This window comes from Bison bison, unplaced genomic scaffold, assembly GCF_000754665.1.
Source record: "Bison bison bison isolate TAMUID 2011002044 unplaced genomic scaffold, Bison_UMD1.0 scf7180017863350, whole genome shotgun sequence".
Lineage (NCBI taxonomy): Eukaryota > Metazoa > Chordata > Mammalia > Artiodactyla > Bovidae > Bison > Bison bison.
The window spans coordinates 210,596-221,972 of NW_011493922.1; the positions used below are offsets into that span (position 1 = coordinate 210,596).

The following is an 11,377-nucleotide window of genomic DNA, read 5'->3' on the forward strand; positions in this document are numbered from 1 at the left end:
TTCTAAAAAAATCCAAATAAATTTTAATTCTAATAATAAAGAAAAAACTTGTTTTTCTAAGTATTTTATGCTACGTTAACATTCTATACTTAGAAGAAAATTGCTATGTTGGTTTGACTTGGACTATGTTTTATAGCAAGGAAATATGTCGATAATGAAAAAGGCACTTTTATTCACTGGACTGAGAATCAAAAGACACAAGTTACAGCTTCTACTAAGCGACCAATAGGCCATGAGAACTTGGGCAGGTGAATCTCTATTTCTAAACATTTTATCAACATTTTATCACTGACTCCTTTAGAGAATCTGGTGAAAATGCACAAATACATAAATACCTATAATTTTATGTAATATTTTAGGGGTTTGCAGTCCAACAGGTAACGAAATCAAGGGCTAGATAATTCCTTAAGTCCTTTTGAATTCTATGTTTTTAATATAATTCGCAAACATTTTGTCTTGTTATTTCTTTAACAGGGAAAAAATTTGGTGCAGTTAAGAGCCTACCTCTCCCTTCTCCCTTCTCCCCTATGTTTTGCCTTTGCACGTCGCAAACAAGATTTTTCCATGTAATTATCTTGCAGGGCATCTTGGCATAAGGACATTCAAATGTAATCATTCTTTACATTTTTGTGTCTTGGGTAATTCTGCGGTATATTATCTATGATCTATTTATATACAAAGTAAAAAATCTGAAGTAATGCATCATAAACTAGTCATTTATATTTTCTTTACCTAGATTCACTGAGCCATTTAACTTACACTGACTGCTGTAACATTAATTTTCCATATTAAAGCAGTACTCAAATTAACCTTTTTAAATTACACTATAAAAAATCAGCATACATAAGTAAAAATTAAGGGGCTCATAACCAAACAACCTTAGGCAGTTTTTCTTGAAAAACTTTAGCTTAAGCACATTCCTTTAGATTATTTAAGCTATTTAATATATTAAAACAGTTTGTATCTAACCCGGTGAAATTTATAGTACATGTGTTCCACAGAAGACAGTAATTGATAAATTAAACATCTCACTCTGTGGGAGATGTCTATTAAAATTCATAATTTATTAGATTTTTTGTCTATAAGCTTTTATGAATTCATCTGTATCATAAAAATATAACCTTTTAATATTATGTAATTTAAAGTAGATATATTTGTTAAATTCCTCTAAAGTGAAAGTGAAATTCTTCAGTTGTGTCCGACTCTTTGTGACCCCACGGACTATATAGTCCATGGAATTCTCCATGCCAGAATACTGGAATTGAACCCAGGTCTCCCGCACTGCAGGCAGATTCTTTAGCAGCTGAACCACAGGGAAGCCTAAGAACACTGGAGTGGGTGGGATCTTCCCAACCCAGGAATCGAACCGGGGTCTCCTGCAATGCAGGTGGATTCTTTTCCAACTGAGCTCTGAGGGAAGTCCCAATAAGTTCCCGTCAAATAAATAGCCCCAGAGAGTCTTTTATCTTTATTTATCTCTAAATTGATAATAACTAAAAGGATTTAGAATTTTGTGAAAATATCAAGAGAATTTGCTGAAAAATAATTGTGTCTAATCTTAAAATGATTGAACCAAATGTCTAAAAGAAGTGCATTAAGATAAAATGCATTTTGCTTTCAAGTTAACTTACTCATCCTTATCTTTTTTATTCATTTAATTTGCCAAATTGGTTTACTTATATGTTTCCCATAAGCTACAATTATACTCTTCTTTAAATTGAAATATAGTTGACTTACCATGTGGTGTTAGTTTCTGGTGTATAGCAAGGTGATTCAGTGTGTGTGTGTGTGTGTGTGTGTGTATGTGTGTATATATATATATGTACACACACATATATTAATATATTTTTTCATATTCTTTTCCATTATGGTTTATTACAGAATAATGAATATAGTTCCCTGTGCTATACAGTAGGACCTTGTTGTAATCTGTTTTATGTATAGTACTTTGTACCTGCTAATCCAAAACTTTTAATTTATCCCTTCTGCACCCTCTTTGGTAACTGTAAATTCATTTTCTGTGTCTGAGTCTATTTTTAGTTTTTAAATAAGTTCATTCATATCATATTTTATGGTTCATATATAAGAGATACCGCATGATATTTGTCTTTCTCTTTTTGTCTTCACTTAGTATAGTAATCTCTAGGTATCCATGTTGCTGCAAATGGTATAAGTTCCTTATTTTTACAACTGTATAGTAGTCCATTGTATATCCATATACCACGTCTGTATCCATTCATTTGCTGATGGACCTTTAGGTTGCTTCCTTGTTGTCCTGGCCATTATAAGTAGTGCTGCCATGAACACTGGGGTGCCGGCACCTTTTCACATTAGTGCTTTCTCCAGATATATGCCCAGTGTATTGCCACATCATATGGCAACTCTAGCTTTTTTAAGGAACCTCCATATTGCTTTTTGTATTGGCTGCACCAGTTTATGTTCCTACCAACCATGTAGGAGGAGCCCCTTTTCTACAAATCCTCTCCAGCATTTGTTATTTGTAGACTTTTTGATAATGGTCATGCTGACTGGCTTCGGAAGATACCTCATTGTAGTTTTGATTTGCATTTCTCTGATACTGAGCAAAGTTGAGTATCTTTTCATGTGTCTGCTGGCACATCTTTATGTTTTCTTGGGTATTCTGCCCAGCTTTTGATTGGATTGTTTGTTTGTTTTGTTACTGAATTGTACGAGCTGTTTTTATATTTATAAATACTGTTTTTAATGATGAATCACCAGGAGCAATGTTATTAGTCTAATAGACTCCACTTTACCATGCAAAGTTGACCTCACAAGAAAGTAACTTCAGGATAAAAATAATAGTAAATGATTGCTAGCACTGGGAGACAGTTTTGTAAATTATCTATTCATTTGTAGATTCAGCATGTATTTGTTGAGCTACTGCTATATAGAGGGGTAGCCAAATGATATTCTAGGCAACAGTGAACCAAACTGAAAAAAAAAAAGAAACTAATTCTTACAGATTTTTGAAGAGGTGGTGGTGGTGAGAGGAAGAAACAGACAAGCATGTATGTAATGATAAGTACTAGGAAGAAAAATACGTTAATCAGAAGTTAAGAGTGCAAATCTACCTAGACCTATTGAACATCAGCAAGTCAGAAAATTAATTTTTAAATCAATACAATAAATTTCACTCCTTAGAATAGGTAAAAGAAAAAAACACTTTAATAGTAATAAATACCCCCAACTCAGTCTGTTATCCAAAGAGTAGCTAAAGGGGTTTGATGCCTCAGTGGCTTCCATGGCTCTTCACATCGTGGGCAGAGGCTGCCCCACGCCTGCCTCCAGGCTTGACACCCTCCGTGCCTCGCCATACTCACTACATTACAACCACACTGACCTTTTCTATCGTCCTTGTTTCTCAAACACATGAAGCTCCACTCTGCATCACAACTTGAGCTTGTATTATTCTGCCTTGAATCTACCCCTTGACTCCACCCTACCTGCAAATCCAGCTAATTCCTGAATGCGATTTCTGCAAGGACACCAATTCTGGGTGAATCCCCCCTCCTCTCACTCTCCTAGCATCTTTACCTTTTTGAAATTTATTACATTTAAAGTGTGTATCATACATACTCTGTGTGTGTGTTTTTGTCATCTCTCTCTTTCATTAGCCTGCAAGCTCTGTGGGCCGAGGTGTGGCGGGCACCAGAGGAAGCTGTTTGTCTGCTTGCCAATGAGCACTCACTCTCTTGCACCCTGCCTGACATGAATAAGCGTTTAGAAAATTGCTTCTAAGAGAAAGAATTTCCATCAAAAGTGTCTTAGGTTTACAACACATGGTTTTATGTAACACATTGTAAAGTAGGTTCTGATGGGAGTTGGTAATATCCTTTTAAACTATGTGACTGAGCTAAATGATTCTAGTTGAGTCTTTTGTTTTTAAATCTGTGTTACACACTGTTCCTGCCCCAGACGCTGCTGGAAGTCTACCGCTTGCTTGTAGGCTCATAGGCCCAAAGACAGATGTTTTTTAATCTTTGATATTTGGCTTCCAAAATGGGTATATATTACTAACTCATGTATTCTCACCAACATTTAGAAAGTGACTCCAGGGACTGTGCTCTGAGAAATCAGATACTTTCTGGGACTTGTAGCCATGGGAGATTTTTAATGCTTTCTGGTGAGAAAAGCCATTTGGAATCATTGTTGGAAAGAAGATGCAATTGTGAAAAGCTACAGCTGGGTAAACTAATAAATCATTGCAGAGAGCAATATAGATCTGGACTCTATTATTCCATCCCCTCACCTCACGTGAGTGACGGACACCCTCATCAATGTGCATAAACACACAGAAGTGTTTTCTACATTTTTCCAAATGAGATCTTAGAATTATCCTTGAGGATGGGAAGAGTCATTTATCAATGCCTACCATACCCTAAATCTCCACTGTGGCACTTAACCTATTTGTCATAATAGTTTATATTCTCATCTGTCTCTCCAGTTCTTTCAGAGGCAAGAAAGTATCTTGTCCCATTTTTTTTTATCACGAGACCTCCCTGGCCAACAAAAACAAATTGTCCACAGTAGACTTTCAATTAATATTTGTTAAATATAATGGGAACAGCCTGAGCTGAAGTCAGCCTTCCCTTGTCTGTCTCAGCCAGGCAAAATGGAGCTCAGAAGCCACTCAAGGAACTATGTTCTCTTATGCATCTTCTTTTCCTTGAAACCAACAACTAAGGTTTTCACAAACCCAGGAAACCCCCAAAAGATTTTCCAACATGGATGTAAGACAGAACGATTCTGGCCCATCAGTTGGCAAAGAGGACTCCTTAATAACGGCAGAGGAACTATAAAATGCTATTCAGAATATAAGGAAAGCTGTAGGGGATTGTGCATTCATTTAACTTGTAGTAGGAAATGTGAATCCTCAAATAACAGTGTTTCCATGTTAGCTTTCTCCAGAGAACTGAAACTCTAACCATAAAGAGAGCAGAATGGTCTGATAAGTATCAGAGCCACTGGAATAAGCAGAACCTCCATTCTTAATCGGAGCTACAAGATGCAGCTGATAACTTAAAGCCTCCCTGTGTGTGTCCACATTTGTGAATGAGCTCTGCTACTTATGAGATTTCATATTCTAAAATCATTATTTAAAAATCTCAAATATAAGATAGGTTGTTCTGTTTCTGAGAATATATAAATGCGATAAAAAGTGTATTAAAAAATAGAATAAAAAGAGAAGGAAAGAATAGGGGGGAAAAAGGATTGAAAAGAAAGGAGGGAGGAGAAAAGGACAAAAGAAGCAGGGAAGGAAGGGAACTATGAAAATATTTGATAGACCTCCTCCACAACTCAAATGCTTTTGTATGTGCAGTGTTTCAGTGTCCTTCCTAAGGTAAATAGCCATGCGTTTCCTTTTTATTAGCACGGTTGCAGCTGCTGTTGCTTACAAAGAGATTCACAAATCAAAATAGACTCAGTTAGCTTTTCAATAATTCTAAAAGGTGGGGGAACACTGCCAGAGAAGAATGGCACTCCAGTATCCTAACAAGGAGTCTTGTTAGCAAAACAAAGTGTGAATTGCTTAGAGATAATTCCCCGCAGGAGGTAATTCCTTTGGGTGCCTTCTGTGGCAGCACATGCTATTTCTCCTCTCCGGAGCAATGCTATGGAACAGGCTATGTTGGAAGAAATAGGGGGAAAGTTGCTTTCTTTTCTTTTTTTTTTTTATTGGAGTACAATTGCTTTACAAGATTGTGTTAGTTTCTGTGTACACACGTGAATCAGCTATCTGTATACATATATCCCTCGCTCTTGATCCCCCCTCCCACCCACCAGCCCACCCCTCTAGGTAATCAGAGAGCGCCAAGTAAGCCACCCATGCTATACGGCAGCTGCTCACTAGCTCTGTGTTTTACATATGGTAGTGTGTATATATATATGTCAGTGCTACTCTCTCCATTTGTCTCACCCTCTTCTTTTCCCCATGTCCACAAGGCTCTAGTGTTTTTAAATTTGAAATCATGTTAACGTGATATTAAAATGAACAATCATGTCAGTAATAGTACTCTCTACATCTGCATCTCTCTCCCTGCCCTGGAAATAGGAACACTCTTTGACATAAATCGCAGCAAGATTCTTTTTGACCCACCTTCTTGAAACATTTCTTCTTCTAGATTTTTCTTTATGTCTGCATGATGCATACTTCTTGGTTCTTAGCCTGGAGCACCTAATGCAACCGGGAATTAAGGAAGCTAGAGCTGGATGTGTATAATGAATGGGTTGCCTCTGCAAAAGTCTATATACACAGTAGTGAAGGTGAGTACAGAGTTGCAGGCCAGCATTTTTATGAATGTTTTAATTCTTTCTCTCAAGGAAAACCAGGAAAACGAGAACTAGCAAGAGCTTGACAAACACCTGCCTTCAGATTGGAAGACCAGTCACCTGTCATTCCTGGACACTGCACTGCAGCTGTCTAAGGTACATGGAAAAAGAAACTTTGGTATCTTTTGTTGATGATCTTGTGATATGTGGAAGAAAAATGCATTTGTATGGAAAATTATAGGACTGCATCTCTTATTTCAAGTGAATATTTTTTGGCAGTAAAGGAAATCGTATCGTTCATATCTTTTGAAATTACTACTGGGTATTAATGTCCTTGACATGCTGGTTTAGTTGATGGGGCCCTGGCCATCTCTATGACATTGTTACCTTCTCCCATTCTCATTCTGTACTTTATCAGATCCAAAGTTGTCATGGTTCATTATCTGTAGATGATCTTGAGCAGCCTTGCATTCTGAAAGAATATGCCATAGCATCTGCCTCTGTGCTTCTGTGCCCTGCTACTCAGATGAGATTTTAGCAACAGTCTTGGGTAAGGGAAGGGGGTGGAGGCAGAATTTGTCTCAGGCTGATGTTTCTTTGTGCCACACTATGTCTTACTCTTTCTTGTAAGCCACATTCAACAATGAAGAACATATATCATATTGTGATATTACATATGTTAGTGTTCGTAATTGCAGTTGTAAAGTATCTGCTTGAATGTCCTAACTAATGAATTCCATCAAATTCAATTATCATTCTTAGATTCTTCATTAACCAATCAAATTGCTTCTTTGGTCTGTCATGTCGAACACCCTTTCACTAGTCATAAACAAGATTCTCTGAAGTAAATTGGAGGTGATTAAATTATCTCACTTATTATTACTGGGAATACCATGTTAATGAAGTTTTGGATTTCTAAAGAATCACCTTTCACATGATTCTCATTGTATACAGGGGAAATAATACTATAGTATGAGGCTGTGTCTTGGGCTTTATTCTTCTATTTGCATCTTAATTTTTTCTTCCTTAGGAAGTTGGCTACAGTAGGTCTCCAATACTAAAATCATACACAAATAAAACCATGATATACTCCTACAAATTCATCACCTTATTAAATAAACCTGTCCAGTTGGCTTGTATTATAGAACAGTTCTTCACCTTTGGGGAATGAACCATTGCAATACTAGAATTTTCTCTTATCTCTAATGCAGTATGATGTTATAGGATCACTGTAACTGCTGAAACATTTTTTTCTAATTTTTACGATTTCCCTACATAGATTATTAAAACAAATGAAGTGACTCTGAAACTGCATGTTACCAGGACTCAAAAGTAGTTTCCTAGGTAATAATTGTCACTGTGAGTATATAATGGTTATCTCAATCCTTATATAATGAAAGACACTGCTGCTGTTCTGACAGTGTGGTTCTCACCATACAGTTCTTAAAATATTTCCATTTTGTTCCCTTCTACTTTGATGCCTTTTAGAAACAGTCTCATCTTCTACTCTGCAAATATTTTGAGAAACATCTCAAAAGGTAGCCTGAAGCAAATCTAAGAAAATATCTATTCCTACGTTCCACATGAATCTTTGGTAACGGGCTCTAGAATCAGCATTTTAAATATGTATATCAGATCATCTCAGAGCACTGCAATACTCTTCAATATGTCGGCAAGGAGACAGACAAGAGGAAAATATTGTAAAGCTAGAGACATGTAATTGACAAGAATATACTGAAAACAAATAAGGATTTTTATTTTTCCTGCTGCTGCTGCTGCTGCTGAGTCGCGTCAGTCGTGTCCGACTCTGTGCGACCCCATAGACGGCAGCCACCAGGCTCCCCCGTCCCTGGGATTCTCCAGGCAAGAACACTGGAGTGGGTTGCCATTTCCTCCTCCAGTGCATGAAAGTGAGAAGTGAAAGTGAAGTCGCTCAGTCGTGTCCGACTCTCAGCGACCCCATGGACTGCAGCCCACCAGGCTCCTCCGTCCATGGGATTTTCCAGGCAAGAGTACTGGAGTGGGGTGCCATTGCCTCCTAGGACTGTACAAAGGATTTTAGACTGTTTTTCCTTTCATCTGAGTCTTAAATATTTTGAAATTAAATCTTAAAGATGTTAAGGAGATAAACGTTTGTCACCAAATAGTAAATGATCTCTGTGATAGTAAAGTGTATTAAATTCATATTTGTACAATTATTATTTTCACACTTGAATCTAGTTTTATGAAATTTTCAAATATCAAGTCATTCTTTCAATATTAGCTATGTCTAACAAGCATCATTTCTTTAAGAATTCCAGTCTGTACTTTTGTTACACTTTCCACTGAGATAACTCCTGTGGGTGTCAAACTTTCAAAAGATAATTTATTGGTACAACTAAGTAAAACCTTTTGGCTCATGAATCCATCATAAATGGATACCCCATTTGTTCCTAAGTGAATATTTTTTTCTGTTATCTGGTTTTAGGGAATTTCCTAATGTCAGACACAATTTGCCAACTTAAAATGCCAAATTCTGAAGTATACATTGAAGTTAGAAGAGACAAAGGACTGTCTTCTGAACCATGAAGAAAGGAAATGTTGTGATTAACTCTGGCACTGGATGAGCACAAAAAAGTAACATTAGATTTAACAGGAAAACTGTAGAGACTATCTGACCTATAAAATTAATTCTTGTTTCCTACATTGTAGAATCTACTGGGACAAAGGTTAGAAGGGGCAATGATCAAAATCTTTAGGTTTTCAGGTGTACTTACTTTATAAAGTAAACATGTCCTGAAATAGTTGGAATAATTTGTCTTCCAGATTCATAAGAATCATTTTATCAATAAAATATTCCTGGTTTTCAGCTGGTTTTAAAAATCACATTTACAATACAGGCAGACATTCAATTTAATTGGGTTGTATTTAAAAAGTTTAACTTATAAGTTGAATATTTAGAACTCAAAACATTTTCACATACATATGATGCTATAAATGATGTTGGATGCTCACATTCAGTTTTTTTTAATCCACAAAATTATAGTCAAATTATGTTATTTGTAAAAGAAACAGCTCTGAAGTGGAAAATCGTAGGAAACAATACTATGTGATTCTAAAAAGTAAACCAATTAAACAAAATATTTTTAAATACTTGTTTACTTTGAATATGAACACTAAAGAAAAACATGTTTGATTATAAGTAAATGAGAAACTGAGAGAGAGGGTAGGGGATTTTTGTAAAACACCAAGATAGTATCTATAACATGAGTAGTATTCCTCTGAACAGAGGAAAAGTATAAGAAGAGAAGATAGGAAGAGAAGAGCTTGAGGAGCAAGTGGTATCAAATACAGGTACCCAAGCAGTATTAAATTTACTATTAAGTAGAGAAGATGCTTGTTAATGGTCTGTTTATCACTCAAGGAAACAGGGGTGTGTGTGTGTGTGTATGTATGTGTGTGTATGCATGTTTAGTCACTCAGTTGTGTTTGATTCTTTGCAACAGACTGTGGCCTGCCTGGCTCCTCTGTCCCTGAAATTTTTCCAGGCAAGAACACTGGAGCGGGCTGCCGTTTCCTCCTCCAAATGATCTTCCCAACCCAGGGACTGTACATGTGTCTCTTGTGTCTTCTGCATTGATAGGCAGATTCTTTTACCACTAGCATCAGGTGTATTCAGTTTTTTAAGTGGATCGATCTATATTGTAGGTTCACATCCATTTAGAAAGCAGATCAAGAGAAAGGTTTAAGCAGAGACAGAGCATGAATTAATTCAATGGACATTAGTAAGAGATATGAAAAGAGAGAACTGGTGATCTCATAGCCTAATACCAACAGCTTTTGCTCTCAGTGACTCAAGCTACCACTCAAGGTTTTATTGGACCCCACTGGCTAAGGTATTCTATCCTCTGTGATTTTCAAAAAAATTCAGCATCATGTTCAATTGGACCAAAATTATTACCTATTTGTTGCATCTATCCCTACAGGTTTTTCTTTAATTTGCCAAGTATTTCTTGAATATCTACTGTGTTTTAGGTACTTTGCTAAATTTGCTACTTTTAGACCAGACTTTAGACCAAAAAGAATATTTTGCTCTATTTGAATTTTAGTATTTTCTATTTTACTATTTGTCTTGCTTTTCTAGTCATTAAATTTGGATAGTTTGAGGAAACAGAGAGTATCTGTACCTGGGATGGTGAAGTGAAGTCTAGATAATCCAAGGAATGGGGCCCCAGTAAGGGCATATGTGTCTTATTCCTCCTCTCTTCTTTGGAGGTCAAGGAAGTCTTAGCAGCTCTGAGTCCCCTTTACTTTTATTTACCCTAAAGAACAAGCGGTAGAGATGGAAAGGAAAACAGAACTATATCCTCATGACTAAAATTCTTCCTCCAAAGAAATTTTGATAATTGCAAAATAAAGGCCTGTAATCATTAGCGTCTCTTGATTTGATCAAGTCTCAATACTAAGCTAATCTTCAGTGTAAAAAGTACTTTTTTTTTTCCTGAAAAAAGTGTCCATAACATTTCATTGGTTCTAATTTTTAGTAAAATAAATTGTCTAAAAGAAAAGTTTCCAGAATCTCTATTACTATTTAGGTTGAGGCACAACGGAAATTATCATATAGGTTCCTAAAATCCCTCTTCACTCCAGAAATTCCACTAGGGGAAAAAAAATGGTTCTTTTTCCATTGAAGAAAGATTTGAAGAGATTTTTAATGTGAAGCATCCCTCTTTCCCAATCCATTCTCAAGAGTGAAGGATAAAATGGAATATTGGCAACATTCAAACGAAAGTCTTGGAACAGGAATGGTCAATGTCTACCTTGAGTTATTTCTATCTCTGCTTCACAACTTTCAAAAACCACTATGAAACCTCTGGCTTAATAAGACCACAAAATGGTATTGCCACTCAACCTTGTGTGAGTTCCCCAAATGCTTCTGTTCCTCCCTGCCTTTGAAGTGACACTTGAAATTGCTTGACCAGTCCTATATCACCAGTTATCATCACATATAAGCTTGTTGGACATTTCGTAGGTTTTCAACCAATATATTTTTGTTCTCTACTAGCCCTTGGAGCAATAAACCTTGTCCATCATAAAGCCTGGGTCA

General features: G+C 36.4%; 1 long non-coding RNA gene across 1 annotated transcript in view; it reads left to right on the forward strand.

Annotated features, from left to right (window-relative positions):
- Positions 1 to 6,448, forward strand: part of LOC104983751 — a 120,179-nt gene extending 113,731 nt beyond the window's left edge. The window contains exon 2 of the long non-coding RNA XR_824675.1: positions 6,343 to 6,448. This is a non-coding gene — a long non-coding RNA (uncharacterized LOC104983751). The remainder of the gene's footprint in view (positions 1 to 6,342) is intronic.
- The last annotated feature ends 4,929 nt before the right edge of the window (positions 6,449 to 11,377 follow it).